At 35.4% G+C, this 8,522-nt stretch overlaps 1 pseudogene; it reads right to left on the bottom strand.

The window, feature by feature from the left end:
- Positions 1–352: 352 nt before the first annotated feature.
- Positions 353–3,422, bottom strand: LOC107814418 (7-deoxyloganetic acid glucosyltransferase-like; annotated as a pseudogene).
- Between the last annotated feature and the right edge of the window lie 5,100 nt (positions 3,423–8,522).

The raw sequence follows: 8,522 nt of genomic DNA, 5'->3' as shown, positions 1-8,522 counted from the left end.
AGTGAAACGTGGGATTACAGCTGGACAAATTATTGTATTCGACTGTATTCACGGCGTGAAATAGGGGATTATACTGTTTTTAAAATGGAAAGTGAATCAATTAACATAATAGACTCCTAATATAACTCAACAAACTCAATTATAACACACAAATTTTGTATTTTTAGTTATAAAAAAGATTCTCAACCAAAAAATACACCAAAAACATAGCAATCTTCAGAGAAATTATATAATACATCTAAATACATAAATTATATTAATTAAAAAAAACATATAAATACATTCATGGCATATAGCGAGACAGTGAATACAATGAGATACATAGAATACAACGGGATACATTGAAATACAATGAAAAAAAGACAGTGAATACAATGAAATATATGGAATACAACGAAATACATTGAATTACAATGAAAAAAAAAGACAATGAATACAATGAAATACATGAAAATAATACATTGAAATATATTAACAGAAAATCAAGTTGCTCAGCCCCAAACTCCGTCGGCTTTGTTCAAGAACAAACCCTAATTTCCGACGAATCCGCCGTTCACGGAAGCCGATAGTAAAAACGCGCCGCCTTGGTCTGGCGATGGTGCCTTCAATGGCAAAAAACAACATCAAAGCCTTCAATACCATATCTCAAAAGATGTAGAAATCACAAAAACTTATATCCTTAAATGACGAATTGATTGATAAAGACGAATAAGGATATCATAGAAACTTATATCCTTCAAAGCCTTCAAGCCTTCAATGACGAATTGAGGAAGGAAGAGGAACAGTGAATTCAATGGGTGGTTTTGCCCCTCTCTGTCATTCTCCGCTGTCGATGATCACTCAAATAAAAAATTTCCGAGACAATGGAGATGAATCAGTGGAGAATTATGGTTTTATTCAATGAGAAAGACTAGCGTTGAGAGAGAGAGAGAGGGTGGAGAAAAATCTGAAAGAATGAGAGAGAAAAATAATACAAAGCGTATTTTATGGCTTAAGGGTAGGAGGTGACCATAAATAGATATTTGGCTATAAAAATCAAAAGGTATCTATGGAATATAATTTTTTTAAAATATATTTATTTAAAATAAGTAAGATATCAACTTTTGTTATATGAGGTAAAAATTCCGTTTAAAAACCAGCGATGGATGGGTGGGCCAGTACCATCTTTTGGGGAGCCCAACTCACTATGTAGCCATTTCCATTGCAACCCTCTGCAAGTTCCTTCATAAATTGGACGTCTATTTCGCCTTCCTTCAAAATGTTGGGCCTCATAACCCACAAAAATTTAACTTTACTATTCAATAAGCCATGTTGAAATTCCAAAACTTCCTCCTTTGATACAACTACAACACTTCCAAAAGTCACATAATGTACTGATCCCATGGGCTGCGCATCAAGCCATTTAATAGAACTATGATCTTCTTCCCACAAATTATTTGATGATGGAGTGTTTTTTGAAGCAAGTTTAGCCTTTAAGTGCAAGTGTAGTGGCCCAATTGCATATGTTTTCGGAGAGTAAGAGCGAATACAAGAAAGAAAAGGCCTGTCTAAATCTTCAAATGTATTCAATATAAGACCATGGGATTGTGGGATTCGCTGAACTTGCTTAAAAGCAGCTAGGAAATCTGGATGAGTCTTATAATCCATGTGACAAAAGGGTGGAAGATCTCGTCGGCGAAGAAGACCTTCCATGGCAGGTATATGTGTTACCGATGCATCCAAGTCATTGTCTAGAAAGAAAATATAAAGTTAGCTCTGCATTCCAAATTTGGATGATTTGTTTAATAATATTCCCTTCACTATGTCATTTCAAGTGGGGAATCTTACAAATTAAGAAAGAATCGAAAGAGGGCGGGTCCCAAATGGGAACTAATTGCCAATAAGCAGATTAAATTCTAAAGTGTTGCTAGTCACTTTCTTCTCTCACCCTTTATTAGTGGTATTCTTTTCCGTAATCTATCTTAACTCTCAAGTGTTGATGCTCTACACAAGCTCACTGAACTCAAAATCACAACACAATTGTAGTTTCTGAAAATTCAAATATATGTGGATGTCCCTTTTTACTCATAAAAATCGTTTGTCATTCAGTTTCATATGCATTTCTATTTCAATCTATTTTGGCTATTTTCTATGTCGTCCCTCGGGGCGACTCAAGATTGGAGGTTTAAAACCAAAATTTAATCGGAGACCTTTTTTGAAACAAAACCTTCATATATAATTTTTAAATCTATTTTTTCTAGCACTATACAAAAAATATACTAAATAGACTATCATTATACAAAATATCTACAAAATATACTGTTTTTATACAAAAAATTATACCAAATAGACATTTCAGACCATTAGATGTAATATGTTTGGGCCGGAGGGACATTTCGGGTCAATGAAAAAAAATATAGGCTATTAAAATTTTGAGGGGTTATATTTTCTCTTCATTAAATGAGTTTCCCGACAGTTATTTGCATTTGGTCCTCAATATATTTTCTTTGTCTATAATTTTATGTTTTTATACATTAATCAGTTTAGAAAGGACTTTTTTTTTAACCTAAATGAACTGAAGATTAATAAGAACATCTCGCATAGAATAATACCTTAATCTAGCCAAATGCAAGACACTTCCACCTTTCATGATTCGTATCCATTTAATCAATTTATGGAATATATAAATAGTAGTACTATTTACTAACGTATTTTATTTTTCTCCTTCAGAAATATAATACACTACTGTTCAATTTAATTAATGAGATTCAAACTATGACTATCATGATGAATGCATTTTTTTTCACCATTTTGATGCGAGAAAAGTTGCAACTTATAATAATTTTCTTGTAGTTTGAATACTCTAAATTTTAATTAAAAATAAAAATTAATCAAATAAAAGCTAACTTCGAAGTTTAACTGATAGACTCAATCCAACAAATAAGGAGAGACACGAATATATGTTTCTAACAAAATAAAAGTAATTCAGGTTATAACTAATTATCAAATAAATAATGACTCATAGGCTTCTCTCCCTACATTTAAGTTAACTAATCTTATTTAACTTGAATTTACAAAACAAAGCAAAGAAAGAAAAATGAGTGAGGGAGAGAAAGAGAGAGTACCTTTGAAGGGAAGCTCGCCAGATTCGATGAGTTTTGGCAGACACATGTAAACCCTAAGAAAATAACTTGAACTCGGGTTCTTTGGCTCCACTTCTAAGCATTTCTCTAAGAAAAGGCTCTGTCACGGTCTGCACGGAGCTGATAATATCCCCGAATTGATCGAACGAGCGCGGGTGTTCCTCGGGAAGGCCGTCAGGTATTGTGACGAATCGAAAACCGGGATTTCTCGAAACGAGTTTGGACATTGGTGTGGCGGAGGAGGCGTTCTTGGTTGTGGATGGTGTTGAGGAAGGTCACCTTCAGGCCTGTTAGATTGTATGAAATCAAGCAAAGATGAAGAAGAAATCAGAGAACCAAACTAAGCGAAGAAGGTTCGAGAAAGAAGAACTTGTTCTGGTATTATGACTCGTGGTCCTCAAACCCGGAACCCACAATGTTTATATACAAGCCCAATTCTAATTGGGTCAAAACAGTCAAAACCGAAAGAACAAATTAAAAACTTCTCTGCAACTAAACTAACCCTTCTAGCAATAAATACAAAGCCCAGAAATACAAGGCCCAAATACAAATATAAATCCAACAGCCCCCCTCAAGTTGGAGGGTGGTTAGCCACATCCAACTTGCTCAAAATAGACCTGTGAGTGACACCTAGGAGTGATTTAGTCAGCATATCGGCCAGTTGTAATTTGTTGGGAACATAGGATAAAGAAATAAGACCATCTTGGAGTTTCTCGCGAACAAAGTGGCAATCCAACTCTATATGTTTCGTACGCTCATGGACACCGGATTACGAACGATGTAGATGGCGGACTGACTATCACAATGTAAAGGAACTGGAACAATTGAGGTAACAGAAAGTTCATGTAATAGCCTGGTGAGCCAAGCAAGTTTGGCAACAACTCGGTGCATGGAACAATACTCGGCCTTGACGGAGGACAAGGACACAGTGTGCTGCTTTTTAGACTTCCATGTGAGTAAAGAACCAAAAAGTAACACCAAATAACCACTAACGGATCTCCGGGAACTAGGACAAGAAGCCCAGTCCGAATCATAATAAGCATGTAATGAGAAATCAGAAGCAGCAGACATGAACAAACCTTGACCCAAGGTACCTTTGACATACTTAAGAACATGATAAGCAGCAGAAAGATGAGATGAAATAGGGACATGCATGAACTGACTTAACAACTGTACAGAGAAAGCCAAATCAGGTCTTGTATTTGTGAGAAAATTCAGCTTGCCAATGAGATTCCTATACAATAAAGGGTCAGATAAGGGTTCCCCATCTTTAATGGAGAGTTTCAGATTCACATCTAAGGGGCTAGCAACAGCATTGCAATCTAGACAATTGAAGCCAGAGGTCCAAAGCAAACTTCCTTTGGCAGATGATAACACCTCCAGATTCAGAGATGATTTCCAAATCCAAAAAATAATATAAATGCCCTAAATCTTTTATCTTGAAGTGAGCATCTAGAAATAGTTTGAGAGAACTCATCTCCTCTTTATCATTACCACTTAAGAGAATGTCATCGACGTAAACAGCAACAATTGTAATATGAGAACCAATAGACTTGATAAACAAGTAGTAATCATTTTTTGAAACTGAGTGGCCCTTAGAAATAAGAGAATCACTTAATTTGGAATACCATTGTCTAGAAGCTTGCTTTAGGCCATATAAGGATTTGTTCAATTTACAAACCATGTTAGGTGCAAAAACATTCAGGCCCTGGGGTATTCTCATATATACCTCTTCATCTAAGTCCCCATGTAAAAAGGCATTATTGACGTCCAATTGGTACATAGGCCAACCCTTTTTGACTGCCACAGCTATGATTGTCCTAATAGTGGTCATTTTGACTACAGGAGAAAAAGTTTCATTGTAATCAATTCCCTCTAATTGGGTATCACCCCGTACCACCAGCCTAGCTTTGAATCTCTCTATACTACCATCAGCCTTATGTTTTATCTTATAAACTCATTTGTTACCAATTGGTTTCTTTCCCATAGGGAGAGGGACTATATCTCAGGTTCTGTTGAGCTCAAGAGCCTCAAACTCCTTCAACATTGTAGCCTGCTAAGCAGGATGCAACATTGCCTGATAAAAGTTGGAGGGTCCATGTACAGTGTCCAAGTTTTGAACTAAACTCTGATTGACTGAACTTAGACTACTGAAGCAAACAAAAGTAGGTGAAATAGGAATAGAAGTTAGAGTGGTAGGAGGAAGAGCATCACAAAAGTAATCTGATAAGTAAGAGGGAGGATTATGTGTTTTGGAAGGATATCTTGAGGTGAGAGGAAGTGAAGAGAAAAGTGTATGAGATGAGGGAGGTGAAGAAACATGTTCATAAGATGGTGTTCCAGGTGAAGCCACAAGTTCAGAAGGTGGAAGACTAGAATTCGAGTGTGGTGGAGAAGGAATAATAGGAGGAATAGATGGAGAGGAAGAAACAGGACAATGCTCTGTAAGGAAAGGCTCAATAGATGAATGAGGTGGTTGATGGGAGTCAAGGAGGTTGTGCGTAGAAGGAAATAAAACAATTGAAGAAGGTGTGTCAGAGTAAGGAAAGATGTCTTCATGGAAAACAATATCCCTGGAAATAATGATTTTCTTATCAGAAAGTTGTAGAAGCTTATATGCCTTTTTTCCAGGAGGATAACCCAACAAAACACAAGCACTAGACCGAGGAGAGAACTTATTCTTATGGGGTTTAGGAATCATTGCATAACACAAACACCCAAAGCTTCTTAGATGACTGTAAGAAGGTTGCTCCCCAGTTAAAACTTCATAAGGAGTCTTGCCAAACAAGATGTTACTAGGGAATTTGTTGATTAAGTATGTGGCTGTTAAAATGCAGTCTCCCCAAAATGTAATTGGGAGTTTGGATTGAAAAAGTAAAGCTCTTGCTGTTTCTAGCAAATGTTTATGTTTTCTTTCAACAACTCTGTTTTGTTTAGGCGTGTAAGGACAAGATGTTTGGTGTAAGATACCTTTGGACTGAAAAAGTTGACTAGCTTCATGACTGGTACCAAGTTCTAAAGCACCGTTTGTTCAAATGGGTTTAATTTTGGTGTTGAATTGAGTTTCAACCATGGAGAAGAAAGACTTTAGAATGGACAGAGCATTGCCCTTGTGACTTAAGAGATGTGTCCAAGTGTTTCTACTACAATCATCCACAATTGTGAGAAAATATCTATAAGATCTATGTGTGGCAGTGTGATATGGGCCCCAAACATCCACATGAATAAGACCAAATATATGGGAAGAATGAGAATTACTATCAGGAAGAATTTCTTTATTGTCTAGTTTATTATCAGATTTTTACGTGTTTGAGCCTAATGTGCTAAATGCTGCTTTTTACCGCTTTGATATTGCTTGAAGTGTATATAAAACTATTATGAAACCCTCTTCTCCCTGAGTCTTCTAAATCATCTGGGAAATGTGCACTTCGTGTGACTTCTTTTCTGTTAGAGTGATATCCAATTTTAGAACGAGGTTCGGACAAGTTTCAAAGCCGGTGAAACTTCTGTATTCCCGGTACGCTTCCCCCCCTCGGCTCGGGATGTCTGCTTGGGTAAGTCAGGTTTAGAACAATACACCTAGGTTTTAAACTTAGAATGATATAACCTCATGCCGAATCCCTAGTAGGTACGTTTACTTGCATCACGTGCATTTGACTTTGGGGACTCAACACAAGGATTGGGTCCGTCTAGAACAGGTGTACCCAAATTAAAAAGACCATCCTGATGCATCTTACGTGCTACTTGCGCATTTTCTTGCTTCGGCTTGCATGCTGACCGGCTTCTAGAATAGGGAAAGAAAATAAAAAAAATTAATCAAAAATCAAAAACAAGAGTGAGAGGTATGTATTTGAAAAATTCTGAAACTCTGCCGATATTCTGAAGAAAAAAATAGAGAAAGAGAAAAGTCATTTCAAATGAGCCCAAAATCTCAAGTGCCATGTTTTCCCTGTTCCGTCAAAATTGACCGAACTACACGGGTCTGATTCTCACCAGATGTGAGATACGTAGGCAAACCTCATCGGTTCTGGCCCTAATTTTCAAAAATAAATCAAAAAATATTTTCCTTTAGTTCTTTCGTTAGAAATCTTTCCTTATAAAATTCAGAAAAAAGAAAAAAATGATTTTTAAACTCAAAAAAAGTAGTTTCCTTCTTTCCGAAATCTTTCATACGGAAAAAAGAAATAAAAAGAGAAATCAATAAAAAAATCAAAATCCAAAATACGGGTTTCCTTTATTTTGAAGTATTTTTCCCAACAAATTAAAAAAAATCAGAAAAAAGGAAAAAAAAATAATAAATTATTTTTCGTATTTAAAAGCCTTTCTTCCGTAAATGTCATTAAAAAAATAAAAAATTGTAGTCCAAAAATATTTCCGTTTTTTCTTTAGTAGTACTTTCGTAAATTTAAAAAAAAAACTCATAAATCCAAAATATTTTTCTTAAAAAGTCTCTCTTTCGAAAAGTAAGAGGCAACATCCAAAAGCCAAAAATATTTCCTTTCATCTTTAAGAAGAAGAGAAAACAAATGGAAATTCAAAAAATATATATTTCTTTTTTACTTTTAAATTCCTAAAGTGCAAATCAATAGAAAAAGAATTTTTAGAAGTCTTTCTTAAAAAAAATATCAAAATCAAAAATGCAAAAAATATTTCCTTTCTCTTTAAAAGCATTTCTTTCGAAAAAATGAAAAAAAAAATATGCTTTTCTTTTTCATAAAGCTTTTATGGGGTGAGTTTTATAAAAGTAAACAAGTAAAAAAAAGAATAAAAAGTTAGCTTATTTACTCCATTCCCAATCTTTCTGAACTACGCAAGATCTGATTCATGCGGCGTCATGATACGTAGGCAATCCCTATCGGATTCGATCATAGCCATAAAATAAATTGAGTGAAAAAATAAACCAAAAAAAAACAAGAAAAAAAATTGAGTGAAAAATAAAAGAAAAAAGTGACAAAAATAGAAAAATGAAGAAAAGAAAATAGAGTGCCAAAATAGAAGAGCAACAGAAACAAAACGAAAAACAAGAGTGATTAGAGAGAGGTAGAAATAAAACAAAAGAGATATTGAGTGAAAAAGAGAGTTCGTTAAGGCTGGGATGAAACATCCAACCATTCAAACACATGGTAGAAACGTTTAACTGTTTAGGTGCATTACATCCAAACGTGTGATTTACTATCTGTAAAGCGTCTCAAAACTAACAGGGTTGTTGGGTGCGCAAATTAGCTAGGTTTTGTTGGTTGGTTTTGTTGGTAGTCTAGCCTCCCCTCCTTAACAAGATCCAAAGGCACAGGTGGCCTCCGCAAGCAATCTACCAATCATCGGTCCTGAGGATAGCCCGACATCGATTATTCTACAGCTAGAATCAGCAGCTGCTAAAGAGAATAAGATGTTGCGTCTCCG

This window comes from Nicotiana tabacum, chromosome 6 (genome assembly GCF_000715075.1).
Source record: "Nicotiana tabacum cultivar K326 chromosome 6, ASM71507v2, whole genome shotgun sequence".
Classification (NCBI taxonomy): domain Eukaryota; kingdom Viridiplantae; phylum Streptophyta; class Magnoliopsida; order Solanales; family Solanaceae; genus Nicotiana; species Nicotiana tabacum.
The sequence above is the reverse complement of the archived record's forward strand: the minus strand, read 5'-3'. Positions and strand labels throughout refer to the sequence as shown.